At 42.3% G+C, this 19,966-nt stretch overlaps 1 protein-coding gene across 4 annotated transcripts in view; it reads right to left on the bottom strand.

The window, feature by feature from the left end:
- The window catches only part of PRICKLE2 (prickle planar cell polarity protein 2), a 358,609-nt gene that overhangs the window by 117,924 nt on the left and 220,719 nt on the right, over positions 1–19,966 (bottom strand). Inside the window, exon 1 of one of the 4 annotated variants that reach the window (XM_033210351.1) lies at positions 15,390–15,946. The exons of the other annotated variants lie outside the window; for them this stretch is intronic. The gene's annotated coding sequence lies outside the window, so the exon portion shown is untranslated. Of the gene's footprint in view, positions 1–15,389; positions 15,947–19,966 lie in introns of those variants that run through there. 4 annotated transcript variants of the gene reach the window in all.

Raw genomic sequence — 19,966 nt, forward strand, 5'->3', positions numbered from 1 at the left:
GAGCAGCTACTGTGTGTTAGGCACTCACCCACCCACCAAAATTGACTGAGCAGCTACTGTGTGTTAGGCACTGCACTAAGATGCTGGGCACACAACAGTCATTAAGACAGATAACATGCCTGCCTGTGTGGAGCTTTGAACCAAGTGAAAAAGACAGTCAACAGTTAAGTAAACAAACAGATAAACCTGCCATTTACAGATTGTGATAAGTGTTATGACAGAAATAGAGAAATCAGAAAGAGAGGAACTAAGGATGAGTGAGGACAGGCCTCCCACTGAAGTGACATTTGAGTTGTGATGAGAAGACTCACTATGAGGCAGATATGAGAAAAATCAGAGTACGAGTTTTCCAGGCAGAGAAGTGAGCACACAGGTCCTGAGGTGGGGAAGAGCACTACATGAGTCATTCTCGGAAGGTGATATTGTGGCCTCCCTCTTCCCCCACCACTGTCTGGATTAATGACAGTGACCAAACTGGCTAGGCAACTGCCTGTACCAAAGCCCAAGCACAGATGTGAAATTCAGGGGATGGTGCCATTTTAGTGGGTGTAGGAAAGTTCTCCCATCCCCCCTAACCCGTTTCTCCTTGGAATTTCTATATCCCTCTGCCTTGATACCCAGACGTCAGCATATCCTGTTATTTGCAGCCTTACTGGCTCCTTAACTCCTTCCCCCTAGCCACAATACTTTGTTTTTCCCCTTTTTTGGCAAACACTCCGTCTGAATGAGGGACCCAGGCATGAACCTTGACACTTGCCATGTCTGGGAGCAAGATTTCTATCTCTGTGAGAAAGGAAAAATGGTTTCCTAATAAACACAGAAGCTCAAGGGCGGAGACTGTGACGGGGCCAGCTGGGTATGAGGCTGGTGTGTGCTGAGTGCCAAGACCACACTGCCTGGTCCTATCCAACTCCCTCCCTTCCGGCTGGGCTCCAGCGGCTCTGGCCATCTGCACTAAGAAGTGCTTCTCTCTCCCAGGGGTTACTGAAGTTGGTACAGGGTAATTTTCAGGGGCAGTTGTTTCCTCTTCTTAATATGCCAATTCATGCTTCAATGAAGAATTACATGCAGTGTCCTACTTTAGACTAATTTATCTTGTAACTTTTGAGCAGCAGAAATGCCTTCCCTTTTAAAAATAAGCCTCCTGGGTGACTTTGCTTGGAAACATATAATTTAAAGATCTCTTACTGTACTTTGATTTGCAGGAATGATGTCTCAGTCATTGAGGGGCAGTATCTTAGATTGGGTTTCCCCAGAATCAGACTCTTGGAAGATATCTGAATCTTGTGGGAGATGATCCCAAAAAGGCCTGACAGGGAACGGAAGAATGAAAGTGGGGAAGGGTAGGATGCAAATAGAGGGTAAGTTAATGAACAGGCAGCAGCTTTGAGCAACCAGAACTCATTTCAGCTGAGGACCTACGGGAGAAGTACAGAACATTCCTCAGATACATTCCCCTTGGGAGTCAAGGAAGTAGGGCTACTTATCCACCAATTATCAACAGCCATTGGTTGAAGACCACTCCTTGGGGCTCTCTGCCCTCTCCCACAGGCCAGACAAGTAGGCTCAAGCAACAAGGTAGAGTTTCTACAGCAGCAGGAACCATGAGTCCAAAAGGTAGAACAGAGGCAATGCTGAAATACTTGTGGCAGTCAACTTCATTCATTAAACAATAATTCACTGAACATTTACTATGTACCAGGCATTGTGGTAGGTGTTGCAAGGGGTTAAAAAATAAAAAGGAGTCTCTCTCTGACACAACAATATAGCCAGAAATATCTAGACCATAAATTACAAAGTGGAGAGTTCTTCTGAAAAAGATATTTAAAAGAATGTTCTTGTTCTGAAGAGAAAGATGCTGAAATATATACAGATAAGGGATGATGTTTACAGTTTACTCTCATATGGTTCAACAAAAATAATATGTGTATATGACTGTGTGTGGAGAGAGAGAGGAAAAGAGGGAGAGAACAAGCAGCACAAATGTGGCAACATGTTGACAGAAAAATCTAGAAGGGTGTTTTGGGAGTTTGTTATACTATTCTTGTAACTTTGATCTAACTGACCTTGCAATTTTACAAAATAAAAAGTTTTAAAACAAAGAAAGTGGTTGGTACTGCATCTCTGTTGTTAGGCCATCATTAATGTGTCAGCCACTGTGTTACAGAAGATTCCTGGTTAACGACAAATCAGGGAAGGCCTCCTTGAGGAAGCTGGAGCCAAAGGTTGCTGAGTAGGAGAGGTTTCTAGGCAAAAAGATAATGAAAGAGTATTCCTAACAGGCAAATAAAGTCATGGGGGGGGACAGAACATGGTGTCACTGAGATGCTGACAGGAGTCTAGTATGGTAACAAGATGGCAGCTGGGAGGGAGTTTTAGCTTTATTTTAAAAGCATTCACAAGCCAGTGAGGAATCGCCTACCAAGCACATAGAGAGCTAATTCAACTTCATGATGAGTAGACGGAGTGAGCCCTCAAAGGAGAAGAGCTTGGCCACTGATGGTGTCTCCATGGCAACACTACTACCTGCATCCCCACATCACTGTATCCCTGTGCAAGGCAGTGGGGTATCTAGAAAAGCTCTGATTTCCTCAGCTGCCTGTCAGACCTGCTGCTCTGCAAAGAATAAACCAAGGTAGATAGAGTTGGTGACTCCTTCTAGATATATTTCTCCACTTCACTTTGTCTACATGCCACCTGTGATTTTATGGCATGCACATTTTTGCTTCATTGGACATTTATCAGAGCAAGTTCTAAGAGCCTTTCCTTTCCAGATAAATCCTTTGGGGGAACAGTTTCTGAGGAAATGAATGAAAACTGAATTCTAACACACCTCATCTCCAAACTTCAAGGCAAGGATCAGAAGACTCCACAAAACACCTCTTTGTTTGCTTTTCTCTTCCATGCCACCTGCTGAAGTACTTGTTTAGTCTCTACCTTCTTTGTGGATGAAGTTGGCTAAACTTATATAGACAAGATCTGAGGCATAAAATATTCCCTAAGGACTTAAAGGCAGTATACTGCAGTGGGTTAGGATCTTAGATTCTGTGGTTACAATAACTTGGGTTCAAATCCTAACTTCGGTGAGTTGCCATTAGGATTTAACAACTTAATATATACAACATTCATGGTATAATGAAACTTGACAACGTGCCGGTGTGCTAGATCCTACCCTATGTCTACAGATACAAAGTCAAACAAACAAACAAACAAAAGTAGTTAGGGTTCTTGTTCTTCAGAAGTCAATCTAGACCCTACTAATCTATTCCAGTTAGGATGGAAAGAGATCAATGGAAAACAGATGGGTGGTGAACAATTCATTTTGATAAGTCTTACCAAATCCTTAGTGTAAACTTAAAGGTGTGCTGAACTGAGCAAGGTAATTTTATTATTATCCCTATCAAAGGATTACGTATCCTTGACCAAGTTTTTAATTCTTCAAGGTCATACTAATGACTGTTTTGTTGTTGTTGTTGTTGTTGTTGTTTGTTTTTATTTGAGACGGAGTTTTTCTTTTGTTGCCCAGGCTGGAGTGCAATGGTGCAATCTCGGCTCACTGCAACCTCCGCCTCCTGGGTTCAAGCAATTCTCCTGCCTCAGCCTTCCACCAGCTAGCTGAGATTACAGGCATGCCCCACCATGCGCAGCTAATTTTCTGTATTTTGTAGAGACGTGCTTTCACCATGTTGGCCCGGCTGGTCTCGAACTCCTGAACTCAGGTAATCCACCCGCCTTGGCCTCCCAAAGTGTTGGGATTAAAGGCGTGAGCCACCGCACCCGGCCATGACTTTCTTTTCATACCAAGATGCAATAAGGCAGACAGGTTAGACAGTAAATTAATGACCTGTTGGATGAATCAAGGACTATAGAGTTACCAAGCCCTTTCATTTCATGTAACTTTTGAATTGTCAATAATCTCTACAAGGTTAGTCAGAAGAGCAGGGGTTCTTTATAGATGAAGAAAGTGAAGTTCAGAGAAGCCAAGTACTGTGGTTACTACTGAATGCTAGATGTATCTGGAACTCTAAGTTTACTCATTTTCCCCTGAGCCCAGGGGCATGAGGTCAGTTTGGCTTCATTTTTGGGGTGTGATTTCTCCACTTTTTTTCAGAAAACATTTTCTGAGTATGTGCCAAGCTCTGTGTCAAACAGTTTCCATGTCTTTCTTAGTTAATCCTCAAACCACACTATGAGAAGAAAATTATGGATATCCTTCTCATTTTACAGATAGGACAACCAAGCCTCAAAAGGGTTTGTGGAACTTACCCAAAGCCCTTCACCAAACACCTGAATACCTTTTGGCAGCCCCTCCGGATTGGCTGCCCTGGTCCCTTAATCCATGTAAAACAAGTTGTGCTTTTTTCCATGTTCACATAGGGGCCCCCAAATCACTGGCAAGTCATAGGAAATTCTTAAGTGGCTGCTTATTAATAACATTTTCAGTTTATATTAGGCCGCCTTTCATCCAGGGGAACTGGGCCAGCTCCATGCACAGAGAACCACAGAAATTCAGCCATCTCTGGTATGGACGTGAGCCAGCTGGCAGTGGAATCCCTCAGGGGCTTGGCTTGTGGGGATTCTGGCAATGGTCACACCCTTCGAAACTTGACAGGGGCCCTTTAATATCTGTGCTGAAGGGCTGGAGGCAAAAACTTCCCAGAAATCCACGTTGCTCAGCAAACGAGGCCAGAGGCTCTGCACGACCCCAGTGGACTTGCGAAACAAGAGAATCCAGCGACTGGAGGTTTACCAGACACCAATGCTGGATGTAAAGCCCCTCAATTCAGATTGAGTTAGACGCAACAGGGAAAGACATTATTTTCAGGAGAGACCTGGCTTTAGTCAAGTCCAAAGAAAGAAACCAAACAAACAAAATTCTCAGGGTTTTTCTATAGGAGGGACAGGCAGCAAAAGTGAGATGCTGATTTTCCTTATTCAAGGTGGATCTATGGAAAGGTTTTTGTGGTTTTGTTCTGAGCTACAACTTGCTTCCTCATTCTTGCAGCAGTGAAAGGAAGGAGGGAGGTAGACAGAAAGAAAATAACATTTCCTGGTTTCATGATTTTTTGGAAAGAAGCCCTTGATGAATTGGATTCACATGGTCTACAGGAGTAAGGTTTTGAAAATATTAAAAAATTTGTTATACTCCGATTTGACAAGGTGCTGGTTGAAGGATGTACTCCTCCTCCATCCCAGCCCCCACACTGTGTCCCAAGCCTGTTAGATGTAGCAACGCCCACACACTTTGAGCACAGTTGATGAAACGAACAACAAGGAGCCGGGACCGTGGACTTCCTTGGTGCACGGGATGAGTCTTAGTTATTTATTCATTATCTCTTTTTACCAACTCTGTCTTTACTATCCTAGTCCAATTCACCATTACCTCCCGCTTGAGCTACTACAATAGCTTACTTCTTAATTTCCTGCCTCCATGCCTGCCCTTCTAGAATCTAATTTCCACCACTGTTTGCTTTTTAAACAATGATGATAACACTCAGCTCTCCTGCTTAAAATGTGCCATTAACTTCTCACAACAATGAGAATGAAGCATAAACTCTTTAACCATAGCCTACAAGACCCTATATAACCTGGTCTGTTCCTCTCTCTCCAAATTTATTTTGTTCTACTCTATTCCCCATCTTGCTCCAGCCTCAGCAGCCTTTATTTGTCCTTTGAATTTGCCAAGGTTGTCCCTCTCTTAGGATCTTTGCAGTAGCTGCTCCTCAGCCCAAAAGACCCTTCCCTCAGTACTTCAGGAGCTGGCCTGCTTTTCACTGTTCCCATCATCAACCAAAGACCTCTCCACCAAGGATCATATAAAAAACAGCCCACCTCCCTTTCTCATATACTCTCCCCATTTTAGTATCCTTTAAATTTTTTGTTTCCTTAACATCAGAAGCCATTTTATTTGTTGGTGTGTCTATAATACCTTTTCCCATTGTAATGTAAATTTTAAAATCCTATATCTAGAATAACAATAATAAGCATTCAGTAAGTAGCTCTTTGAAATTTTGACTCTCTAATACTTAGTCCGAAATCTAGCTGCAACCAGTGGGCTACAAACAAGATATAACCAAAGTGTAAATTTTATTTTTCATATTTACTTTTTTACAATAACTGAAAATGTATATTGCTACAATGATGTCACAAATGTAGAGTGTGATTCAACCACACGATGAGTAGTGTTTGGCCAAGATCACATTAAAGAAAGACTGCCTTTGTTCTCAATTAAATGAAGTTTGCAAAAGCTTAAGATGAGGTAGAGAAAAATGTATTACTGCTGAGAATGTACCATAACTATAGTGTAGTAATTTAATTCTGTTACTGTACTGCAAAATGTCAAGGATTTGAAAGAATGCCTCAAGTACAGAAATACTGAAAAACTCTGGCCTAGTACACAGCAAATGTTCAAAAAGTTGTTAAACTGTTGAGTGAACAATAAAAAGTATCTGAGAGAGAGAAGCAACAAGAACTCCTGTCGCTTTGGCATTTGAGACCATGACCCTCAATTTACTCATCTATAAAATGGAAGAAAATCAGGTAACTCTCTCCTTCTAGCTCCACAGGGTTTAACATTAGCTCCTGGGTAATCATGTCGAAAAATGTTGCATTTCTCTGGGGCAGAAGAACATTTCTTTTTTCCAGTCTCACATTAACCTGTAGAGATTTCTCTGGATGAGTTTACAACAACCTACCACCCAATTTAGCAGTTCTTAACCTTTTGGGTGACTTGATGCCCTTAAGAATCTGATGAAAGCTGGGATCCTCTCCCTTAAAAAATGGACAGATACACATTCACAGAAAATTTTGTGTTACATTTCAGAGTTCATCAATTCTGTCTGGTCCTTTGCTGTCCAGGGATCCTAAGCTAAAAACATCTGTTTGGAAAACTGGTTAAGTGCAAAAGACCGGCTGTGATATTTTAAACTACCCACAGGGCCAAAGTCAGCGCCTTACATCTCGCAGATGCTCAATTGCTATTTCTCACTCTCTGTAACATTCTTTTAAAAATTCAAAATAGCACATGATATCATAGTTACCATTTAGGATGCTGCATCTTAGCAATTCAGTGGTGCAGGGTTTAAAACCATTTTTAAGCATTACAAGGGCAAACAACATGAGTGTTTAGGCAGCTGGTTAGGCAGTCAAATTGACACAGCGAAAAGAAGGCAGGTTCAAGCTTTCCGATCAATCAGGCCCCGTGATAATGCTGCTTTCTACTTATTCCCCTTTCAGAAGCCAGTCTAGCAAGAATCAACACTCCTGTTGAGAGAGGAGCATGTGAATTCTTTGCTGTGCATTTTCACCCTCCTTCCTAATAAGGCAGGCACTTCGGAGTGGCCCAACCTGCACAGGACACAAGGGTGGGGGTGTCGTCTTTCCAGTCAGTGGCAAGCTTCTAGTCTTGACAGGCTTTCCTGGCAACTTCTGAGATGATGAACTCAAAAGTGAGTAATCGACTCAGGCAGCGATTTAAATGAAGTTCTGACTCTTGATGGATAAGCCGTCAGGGGAAGGGGAGAGCTTTAGCTGAGGGCTATGCAGTTGCTGAGCCAGGAGCTAGCACTTCATATCCCCTGACTACCTAACCAATGGCTGGACTGCCCGGAGGATGCCTACAGAAAACAGCCCCTTGTAAAGGAGGTATTCCTCTGACAGAATCACAGCAGGAGACCTGGAGAAAGACCCTACATCACTGGTAATGAAAAGGGACAGGAGTCCTGAGGTATTACTCAGAACAACAGGATGTATATTACAGAGAAAGAAAGAAAAAAAGAATATTAAAACCTTAATTTACCAAAAATTAAACTTTCCTCCTTTTAATTTGTATAAATTTAGGTGGTACAAGTGCTGTTTTGATACATGGATATACTGCGTAGTGGTGAAGTCTGGGCTTTTAGTATATCCATCATGTGAATAGTGTACAGTGTACCCATTAAGTAATTAACTAAACCTTTCAGTAAGCCTGCAGAACATTCACATTCATGAGAACAAATAAAATACAGAGTGAATGGAAAATAGGGTTTCATTTCAGCACACTTAGGCTATTGGTAGGTGTTCAACACGTAGTTACTAAACTGAAAAGAGAACCAACTTCCGGGGGTATCCAAGGGTTGAGTTTGCATGTAGGGTAAATCTCCTGGGCCAACTGTAACTCATGGGTATAGGCTGCCTCCAGTGCTGTGTTGAGAAGGACTCTGAGGATGCACTGGGGCTGAACAGAAAAAATGTGTCGATTAATTTTGAGGTCTGAAGTGGACAAAGGAGACTGGAGTATGGTGATATAGGTGCCAGGTATTTGACATACTAATCATATGGTCAGGACATTTATAAGAGTGAAGTCCAAACAGCCTGGTGTCTAGTGAGGTGACAAATATCAAGCTCACAATCAACCTCTTCTGGTTGTTGATGTTCACAATCAACCTCTTCTGGCTTCCTTACAAAATAGGATCACTGGGATTCATGTTCAGGACAATAATTTGCATGGCTGCCATAGCCTGAATCACAAGACATACTCAGTTGGGCTAACCCTGCTTTTCCTATTAAGGCAGAAAAGGTATCTGTCATACTGTCCAAATTTAACGAAACCAAGACGGATAATGAACTGGGATTTAATTTAAAATAAAACCTCAGTTAACCAAAACCCCCCATTCCTCAGAATACTCCTTTCATGTACCACTTCCTCCCCACCCCAGGTGACAACGGAGCAAACACCTGTGATTTTCGAAACTTCACAATGCCTTTTACTTTAATTTCTATAAATCAGAACATTTTTTACTTAAAAACAATACAACCTCATCTGGGAAACATCTACTTCTTACAGTCTCAAGTACCCGAAATATTTGTAATTGTACATATCATATAATTACATACACATTCACATAGTAAGTCCCAAGATATTTCACATCAATTATGTCTACAAGTTGTGAAGGTTCCAGAATCAGGTGATATGAATTCCAATCCCAAGTTGGCCACTAACTAGCTGTGTGACCTCGGTCAAGTTAGTCAACCTCTCTGGGCTGAGTTACTGCAGAATGCAGATGGTAACAAAGCCTGCCTCCTAACGCAAGGATCAAGTAAAATACAGCACATAAAACAGTGAACACCTAGTGAACACAGTGCCTGACACACAGTAATCATTCAATAGTAGATATTATTTTATCTGCAGGTGGAGAAACTGAGTCATGGTGCAGCTGAGTGATTTGAGGTTTACTCAAATAAGCAACAATTGGAACTAGACTCTGGACCTTCTGAATTTAGTCAAATTTTCTTTCCTCTATGCCTATTATAAAGGTAGTTTAGAAGGAGTAGCATCAGCATCCCAGGGGAGCTTGTTAAAAATTCAGAATCTGCATTTCAGCAACGCCCCCAGGTAGATGCACATTACATTTGAGAAGCCTTGGTCTCTAGCACTCTGTAGGATGCTTGCATACATAACAAAGCCCTGGAGAGCTTCTGAAAGTGAACAAGCAGCACCAACACACTGCCCACTGCCACCCTCTTTTCACTAGTGCAAAGCATCCAAAGGTCAGACGTTCTTCCAGGAAGCTTCCTGTCATTGTCCGGGGGGCTACCACTTCTCATATTCCAGCACATATTCACAACACAGAGAAGTCAGGTCCTGATCTAAAAGCTGACCTTTTAGTTCCCCGCCAAAAGCGGCCGACAGTGCAAATTACACTCCTTCCCTGACGAGGCTGAATTCATTCTGAAAGTTCGCACTCATCAAGGTCATGGCTGGAAGACAACGTATAGATCACCTGATTTAGGACCTTCATGTTCAAGATGAAAGAACTGAGGCTTGGAAAAGGGAAACATACATTTTAGTTAGAACCTGATGTGCGCACAACTGGCGACCAAGAGCAACAAGCTTGGTTTCCCTCTCTCCTAACTCCCATTGGTCTGCCCACAGCCACAAGTTTAGACCAGAAGAATTCCCTATGTTCCCTGTAGTCCAGCAAAGGACTTCTTCCATCTGCCTGCAGTTTTTACCTTTCATCTCAGGGTGTCTTTTGACTTTCCAAGCAATTTCACACTTTCATTCCAAAAGTCACATTAAAAGCAGAAGGTGAAGACACCACTATGTTCTGTTTCAAGTCTGACATATTCTCTTGGGTGTTTCCAACTTTACCAAGGATCAACCAATGAGATTTTAGTTCAATGGCTAAACAATGAGGTGTTTCTCAAATGAGGGATTCATAAAGGAACTATATAAGAGAAATAAACAACATCCCCAGGGGACATTATAATGAAAAGTATCAAGAAGCCTAGAATGGTGGACAGGCTTTGGACTCTGATTACCCTGGGTTCAAATCCCACCATTACTCTTTACTGTCTGTGTAAGCTTGAACAAGTTACTTAACTTCCAGGAGTCCTGATTTCTCAATTACTAAATAGAACCAATAATATCTAGCTGCATGATTGCTGTAAGAATTAACAAGGCAAGTTTACATAAAGCATCTTTCGTAGCAAGCACTCAGTAGGCACTCAGTCTATGACAGTTATCATACACCCACATCAACATTAACCACAGACTATAACAGACACATAGACACCCAAAACATACATTGCCTCCTATATTAACAGTTAACTTAAAACCTTACCAGATTTTGTGACCATAGAAAATATGGCTGTTTCTCAGTTAAGTCTTGGAACTTTCATGAGCAGGCATCTCTAAGGACTCATAACTGATGAATGGATGCCAAGAAAAGAGCTCGGAAAATTGGCATCTTGCCTAGTTGAAATGAAATGCTAAGAATTTCTGCCCTGGCTACCCTTAACCCTGGATGGGGTTGGAAAATATTTACAAGGTTTGATTTTAAGGAGTCAAAGAGAGGAGGGTGACTTGAAGCCAACAGCAGTCCCAGTGTGAGAGGAATGGAGGCAACTCAATTCAGTCTCCCATCACCTGAGGCAGGCTGGGTGCTGGGTTGGAAAATGTACCATCCAGAGGTGGATCTTTCTCCATGTCCGAAGAGATAAAGAAAGGGCTCCTGTGCTGCCTTCAGTGCTCCAAACACTTACATACAGCAGCTCAAACACATACAGCAGCTCAAACACTAGCACCAGGAAGAAGGGAGCTATCAGAGACCACCCTTCCCCACCAACTATTGCTTCCTCCTGTGGGTTCACTCTGCTGTTCTGAGTGAGCATGACTCTGGCAATGCTTTGTCAAATGAGGCCAGCCCTGATTTTCTTCATGCCTCCAGTTCCAACCAGCGACGTCTCTGGATTCTGTGCCCTCTGGAGTGTTAGGTTGCATCTTCCAAGTCAACACTCATATCTGAGTGCTTGGTTTAGTCAATTTGATCTTTACAGACTTCATGGCCAAACATGCACTGAAATTTACCCCCTACACCCACCAGGGAAAGGCAGGCTCATATTGTACTTGAAAATATGCTCCTTTTAATTAATGTACTTTTAGAAATGGTCCATGGTGCTCTAGTGGAAAACATGTGCTGTGCTTAGTCATAAGGAGGGTTTTCGGATTTAAAATGGCTTCGCTGTGAGTTTTGCAGGACAGATGGGGAGAGGAGTTTTTAGCTAAAGGAGAACAGAGTTGCCTTCTGAGTTGCAACTTCACCCAAAGGGAACCTTCAGCTTTGCACTTTCATGGTGGATTGGCAATTGCTCTGATATTCTCCCAGCTGCTTCTCCATTCTGTCTTCCTTTCCCTCCCCTCCTCTTAAAGCTCCATCCAAACTCACACACTCTCTCCCCTCTCTCCAGCCTTGCTTTTTTCTCCTCTGCCTTATCCCCAGGGAAATAACACAACAAGCAAACTTATGGTTTTCAGACGCCAAATAATAAACTGCTCAGACAATAGGCCAAAGAAAAAAGAAAACCAAGTCTCCAAACTCAACTGACTCAATTCCCAAAAGAGATCTTCACCCCTGCTTGATTCAAACATACATACATACACACACACACGCATAAAAACCAGAACATTTCATTTTAAATGTTTACAGGTTAAGACAGAGCAAAAGGGCAAATGTCAATCAAAAGCATCAACAAAGAAAACAGAGTTGGTCAATACCTCATCCTCAAGCTTCTTAGTTGGCAAATAGCGCATGGTCACCAGCAGTTCCCTGTTTATAAGCACCACAATCATGGAGGGAATGAACAGAGAAAGGTTTCAGTGGGTCTTTAAGCACAAAAGAAAGTCTTTATCCCAATGCCACCCAGAATTCCTATCTGAGGGACACAGCCTTTTGACTCTTGTGTGTTTTTACAGACAGCAGAGAAGAAATGACCACAGCTTCGGGGCTACTAAATAAAGAGGTTTCTGCTAATTCGAGGCAGGCAGTGCAGTTGGATCATTGAGCCCTACTCAAACTCAGAGCGTTTGGAATTGATGTTTATTAAAAGAAGCACTAGACGGGGTACCAAGGTTTGTCATCTGCTATGTCATTTTATTTGGATTTCCCAAATACCTTGTTGTTACTGATTTCTAATTTAATTCTATTGGCCTTCAGTTTCTCTGTTAAATAAATATTAAAAGTACTGCCCTCTGTTGTTCATAGATTGGGATTAACTGGGAAATATGCTCGACATCCGGTCAGTACCAGGATTTGGGCAAGGGCATTATAGCCGGTATCTTCACAGCAATCCCATGCATTCGGTGGACTTTATTTCCAACATTCATATGAGGAAGCCAAAGTTCAGAGAGGTCAGGCAACTCTCCTGAGATCACACATCTCATCAGGAGGTAAGGGAGGTGGGCTATGGTCAAGGTATAAATATTATTCTCTGTGCAAAACACAACTCTACTAAAGATCAGTAGCAACCAGGAATGACCAACTCCCAGTTCTGAGTTTCTTGAGAAAGAATGTTATGGCAGACTCCTCTGACTCTTCTAATCCACCTTTGTCTTTCAGATCCCTGTGTCAGAGTTCGAATTCCCCTAAATTAAAAAGAAAGATCTTGGGAGGAAAGGGAGAGAAACGGCAGTCCAATTGTGTGATAGAAATAGGCTCACTGGCATGAAGGAGGCAGACCACAAGCCTGGCAAAATTGTACCATGGCAGTGACACAAAACAAGAGCAGACAGACTGGGCCACGGGTGGGCAGGCAGGCAGGGGAGGCCTATTCCTTTCCCTTAGCAGCCAACCCACAAGCTGAAGGCACCCAGATGGTGGCAAAAATTCAGCCTTGGAACTTCTGAGGAGCCAACCAGCAGGTTAAGCACGTATCCAACGGCCTCCCTGGATGGAGAAGAAAATGCTCAATGTCTGCACTGAAAAGAATGAAGCAAGAAAAGGACTGTCTTTCATATGCATAGTTGAAGCAGAAAAGAAATCTAGAAATGCATTGATTCCAATTGGGACCCTGCAGCTTTCTACATGTAACTTGTCAGCTGCCAAAACAGAATGCCTTCTTTAAGGCTGCCTAAGCCCCAGCTAGTTCTAAACGATTTTCATTATACCAGCTGGTCACTTTCAGTTCTGCAAAATACAGTAGTTCTGGATAATATACTTTATTCTGTCAACTCAATCAATAGGGTGGAAAGTTTCTTTGAGTGGGAATCATTTGGCTGTAACAGTACCAGAGATGGCATCTTTTCTGCTAGCAAAACCTCTCTGCAGGCAAACGGATGTGAACATGTTGCCTTTTCAATACTATCATGTTTTTTTAGCAACAATACTTATAATGATAATGACAAAATGGGAACAACAAAAACAAAACAACAATAGCAGCTAATATTTACCGAGTATTTACTATGTGGCTGCCACTGTGCTTTTCAAAGGTCATCTCGGTAAATCCTTCTACCTATCACCCTACCTATAGATTCCATTGCTCTCTCCACTTTACTGGAAGGAATGGGTAGCTCTAAGTATCTTCAGCTCTTTCCAACTCCAAAGTCTGAGCCCTGGATAAATATCATCTCATGCTGTTTAACCTCTAAGTTCCCTTCTCATTCTTTAAGCTTCCATAAATGCATCTTTCTTCCTCTATTTCTATTTTTTCCCTCATAATGCATGGGTAAATCTTTATAAACACGCCATTTCAAACAATGCTATTTTACTATTTCTGGCTGCCCCGTGAATCTTTATAGACTGAGATGCCTGATGGAGCCAGTGTGTTTTAATTTTCACATTAAAAACAGAATTCCCAAGGGGAAGGAGCATTTGATGGAAAGGCAAAACCTTTATAAGCACTCAAGGAGGCATTAAAATCCAAATTTCCAAAATACGGTAATTATGTCAAAGTTGTGACTTACTCTGGAGCCCTGGGGGACACTCATCCCGACCCATCTGTGAAAGCCATCAGCAGGCAGCAAGCCTTCTGAGGAGCAGGATTACAGCAGCCCATGTGGCCTCTAGCAAAGAGGCAAGCCAGCTTCATTTAGTTTAAGTCTCACTGAGATGGTTTAAAACACTCTTTGGGAAGAGATGTGCAGGCGAAGCAAATCACAGCCTTACCAGCTGCAGATTCAGTACACGGCAGTCTATGTCTACATATTCATGGCACACTGGAGCCCTCCCCTGACTGTGCTCATACATGCATTGATATGAGAAGCAGAACTCTCTCACTGGGGAAATAATCTATGTGCCTAAGTTAGACAAGAGCCACATTTGGACCAGCGGATGGCATCACATCTGGTACGGATCGCTAACCTCGGTGCGATTTGGCCCAGCCTAGATTATTTATGATTCATAAAAGTCCCACTGGACCACAGCATAGTCCAAGACCACATAACAAAAAACCATGGGATTAAAAATCTGTATTTCATCACAAGACCTCCATGGCAAATTAGTAATGCTATGATTGGTTTTCAAGAAGCCAAGAGTGAGGAGAACTAACTATGATCACTCCCTCAAGAAACCCAGCGTAGAGGGCAAACCGAATCATGTGTTTCAGCCAGGCTATGCAGTCATATTCTGAAGAGCTGTCACCATTTCTAATCTGAAAGCAGTGTCTAAAATTAAACCTAAATAATTTGAAAGCCATTTCTTTACCTGGAAGTCTCAGCTAAGTCCTTGTTCCTCAGATCCCCTAATGGTTTCTGACATTATGTGTTGAAAAGACTACTGTGCATGAACACTATCAGGTATTTGGTCTGTTAGCTCCCTTCCCTATATTATTATTGTTATTTAAAGAAAGCCAGACTTTTAGAGAAACGCTGCTTCTTCTTAAGCACCAAGATTTAAGCATTTCTTCAGGACTCCCTAGAGCTGTGACATAACACTTTGCAATCGAGCTTTCTAATAAGCATAGAAAAGGCAAAAGGGGTCAGAGGGCCACCAAAAATGATACCTGGCCAAGAAAACGAAGCCCCAATATCCCACCCCCACCTCCAATGCAAAGGCCCTAGATCTGGCTTTCTCATCCTCCATAGAAAATACGCTGCTGTTTAATTTGTGAATTAGAGCAAATTTCTTACCCACCTCCAGGGAGGATGAAATGCCCAGTCTCGGAGGAAGCTTCTGCCAGACCCTTGGAGCTTGTCAATTGTCCCAGTTCACTTTCTCCCTGGGTCTGACTTCTAAGAATGCAAGCAGGACCTCAGGCAGCCAAAGCATCTTCTCCTCAAACCCCCTTTACAGTCTGAACCCTTCCTGAAGCTGGCAGCAGACTCAAGCCGAGCTGTTCCACATTCCCTCGGGGAAAACAGCACTGCTGGATCCAGACTCTGCTGGGGAATTCACCAAGCAGGGAAAAAAAAGTATGACTTCTACTCTTCCTCTGGATCAGCCTGAGTGCTCAGATCGCCTTCCCGAGGACCCTCAGTTTCCTCTTAACTCCCCTTCTTCATGACAATCTGAAGGAAGAAGTCCCAGACTCCAGCCTCAGCGTCATCAGCTGATCCTGAGCCAGACCCGGGCGACTAGTCAGCTGCTCACAGAGCTCAAGCCACTGAACCAGGAAATGTGCTGCTCGGTCAAAAAATAATAATAACTGTCGGTGGCGCTGCTGGTGGTGCCTGAGAAGTCGCTGTTGCAGTGCTTGCATCCTCCGCATGCTAATGAAGCTGTGATGTCAGCAAGTCAGTCACGGCATCTGGACGTCCCATTCCGCTGCCCAGGGCTGAGATTTATTTACATGTAAATTAGCCTTGCCTTCCAAATCAATAATCCCCAAGCCAGGGAGAGGGGAAGGAAGCCTTTGCTGGATGCAAAGGCCCAGCTACGCAACCTCCAAATGAGCACGAAAAAATCACATATAAGAAGAGAGGCTTTAAAGACACATGCCTGTTTTTTTTTCTTCTTAAAAGCTATGTTCTTATGTGCCAAGGATCAGATCTGGGCACAATTATCAACCTGAGCGCCTGTTTCAGATTATATGCTACACCAACCTAGGAGTGGAATCAGAGCGCTTTTTTTTTTCAATTAAATGCTGTGTCAAGCCTTCAAATGGCTCTCCTTTTTAATTTTTTTCTTTCTCTTCTCTCTTCAACTTTCATTTTGGGGTGTTGCTTGTTTTTTGGCCTGAGACTACGTCACCTTTGAGCTTTTGTGAACCTTGAAATAAAGCACAAGTGACTCCTTTCCTCACGTGCTTGGATGGTGAGTTAGTCAGCTGCCCTCTAACCCCTTACCCCAATTCCAAGCGCATGCAGAAGAAGACAAAGCATAAACCTTCCCAGGGGCATCTGAAGACCCTGAGGCCCTTAGAGAACACTGCTTCCATCTCCTCATTTTACAGATTAGAAAATGGAGACAACTGGAGAAATAACTTTTCTAAACTCACACAAGGATTTCAGCAAGGATGGGTCAGAACCCGCATTTCCTAGACCTCAGATGGAGCTTTTGTTGGAAACCTTTGGGGTCTCCAATCTCCATTTTTCTGCACCATTAGTAGGCCTAACTTAGCAATCTGGAAGAAAGGAATCTATACATTTGGAGAGCCCTGTGTTCAAACCCTGCCTTTCCTTCCTGCTAGCAATGTGATCTTAGGCAAGTAACTTAACTTGTGGGATCTTCAATAACCTCATCTGTACCATTCACTCATTCAATAAATATTTACTGAGCACATACTGTATGCCATGCACAGCTCTAAAGACTGGGTATAAACACAGTCTCTGCTTTCAAGGGCCTTATGGGCTACTGCAATTAAAGAAAGTAAAATATTGAATAGAACCATGGTGAAGATTAACACAATATCACATACTCAATAGCTATTTCTGATATTTTGAATGAAGTCAGAAAAATTCACCTAGGCATACTATCTACTAGGCTGATCACTGTTCCTAGCATCTGAGTATTTCCATGGTCATCTTTAATTGTTTAAAATCATATATTCCTTCAATGCTGCCTGTGCAGTATCCCGGGCCAGGAGAGAGGCAAGAGTCAGGCAATATTCTGGACTCTGTGCCTGTGATAAGGAAGCACTGTGAGCGAAAGTGAAGGGTGAGGGAAAGGTTGGGGAGACTGGGAGAGAGGAATATTCCATCATGCACAGAAGTGTCCCCAAGGACAAAGCAGCTAGCATGGCTCCTTGCCCACACTCCCTCGCCTAGGGAACCCACTCTGATGGGCTCTGCCCTTCCAGCTGGAGTTCCTGAAGCTTCAAATGAATTTCTTTGTTGGATGTGGGGAAGTTAAATTATGTCTTTTGTTGTATGTAATTGTATTAATAATGCTTAATAACTTCTTTCAAAATGCTTCTCTCTAGTTCCCAGAAGACTTTTCATGGTGAAAATCATGAGACCTGGAATAACTTCTCAGTAAGAGAAACAAAATACAATCAAATGAATAACACTCACCCTTCAGTTTCCATCACACAGAACTCAGAGTGTGTGGGGAGGCAGATGGTCTCCTTAGACCTTAATATCCTTCAAAAAGTCAATTAACCAATCTAACAGTTTGGGGTCCCCAACAGCCAAGTGGAAGCAGTGACATTCTAACCCAGTGTGGCCATGAACAGGTCACTTCAATTTTCCATGCCTCAGTTTCTTAAAAATGGGTACACTATTCTCTCATCTACTCATGATCAGCATGGTCATATAAGAGGCAATTCACAGCTGATCAACAATGAAATAAAGACAGCTGAAACATAGCAAGAGATTAATCTTCACCTGGAACAGATGTGACATGTGACTACCAATTTCATAAGAATTAACAACATAACATGGAGTCTAAAATGGATTACCTGGGGTCAGACTCTGGCTCTGACACTTGCTAGCTCTATGACTTGAGGTCTGAGATCCTTACCTGTAACCTAGGGCATAATGATAGTGCCTACCTTCATGGGGCCGTTGGGGGAATCCAATGAGAATTAATGTGAAACATTTAACACTGAGCCTAGTACATAGCAAACACTCAACAAATGTTAGCTATTGGTGATATTAACAGAAGCAATCATGCTTCCACCATTAACTTCAGCACAAAGTAGTTAACTGACCAGTTAAAATTCAAAAGGTAGGGAGAAAGCAGTAAAGGGAAGACTACAAAATCTTTACTCCTAAGAGCACATCTCAAAGTCCCATCTAATGTGGGCGAGCCACTGATATGTCATTTTCCATATGATACAATACAAATGCTTTGAACTGCTATGAATCTAGGAAAGAAAGGAGTAAAAATGACCAAGAGGCGGGGCCCCTCTTCTGAAACTATACACCAGGACAAGACAACTATATTTTTGAGATCAATACATGCTTCATCAATTCATTCATATATCCATTCACTCATTAAATAAGCTCCTACTATTTGACAGTCACTGTGCTAGGGTTTGGGGACAACATGGTGACCAAGATACACACGGATCCTGCCTTAAAAGAGCTTGGCAATGAGAGAGAAGACAATTAAGTAGGCAATTAGAGTAGAATGGGGTGTGTGTTATGGTAGGAGGCATGCAGAGTCCTCAAAGGCCTAATTGCATTCAAGACAGGGATGGCACAAAAGCATGCTGCCCAAATCCTTCTGGTAGCACATGCTCTGTGAGCTCAGTTGGTGATGAGGAAGCTGGATATCTATGCATCACACCTACGTAGAATATTAAAATTACAAAATCCATAGATCATTAATTCCCTGTGGTCATTATTTTCATCCTGGAGACCATTTTAATGACGATTTTTAGAAATTATACTGGTAGATATTAGACAAAGTGAGAAAAAACTACTTAAAAAATTTCAGAGACCTGGTAAATAGGAACAAAACTCATATTGGTTTTCTAAAAAAACAGTGAAATTCCACATTCATGACAGCAAACTTCCTGCGAGTAAAGGCAGGGAAGAACAGGCAATACATATGAGAAACTCAACCAAATGTTTATTAGGGATTTGTGGAGGACAGTCTTGTCAGGAGACAAGGATGCAACTGTCGACCTTCAGAACTTTCTGTTTAGGTGGAATGATAGGATATTTATACAAATGACCATAATTGATTACAGTATATAGGAGAAAGGACAAGGAAGACAAAATTAATTGTGGCAGCGGTGATCAGGAATCAGGAAAAGTATGATCTGGGTCAAGCCCAAGGTCAAAACTGCTTTTACTTTTTTGGAATTAAAACACAATTTTATAGTGGAGGAAGGCCTTACTAAGCATGACACAAAATCCAGAGTATAAAAAGGCTGCAAAAATTTGACCTTAGTCAAATTCACCTTCTGCTGGAGAAGGTGTTCCAGGTAGGAAGAAGAACATGAGTAGGAAGGAAAATTATGAACACAAAAGCAGAATTAAGAGATGTCTGCATGGACACAAGACAGCAAAGCAGCACAAACATGACACTGGCAGGTAATAACAAAGAGGCAGCTCCACACATGCTGGAAAATCAAATCATCTTTCCATTCTAGCCAGCTTTAGGCAGCATCTTGTTAGGGGATTACGGGGAAAGGTCAAGTACATCTGTACTGGTCAGGTTACAGAAGGGAAGGGGTAAGTGACAACAAGGGTGGTGGCCTCCTAGATGAAGAGCTGTAATGACGAAGGCTGCAATGAACAAGTTTTAAACCTCTGTTTCTATGGGTATAAAATAAGAAGGAATGGATTTTAAATGACCTAAAGAGGGTCCTCAATTCCACT

Source organism: Trachypithecus francoisi, unplaced genomic scaffold (assembly GCF_009764315.1).
Source record: "Trachypithecus francoisi isolate TF-2019V2 unplaced genomic scaffold, Tfra_2.0 Lachesis_group0, whole genome shotgun sequence".
Taxonomy (NCBI): domain Eukaryota; kingdom Metazoa; phylum Chordata; class Mammalia; order Primates; family Cercopithecidae; genus Trachypithecus; species Trachypithecus francoisi.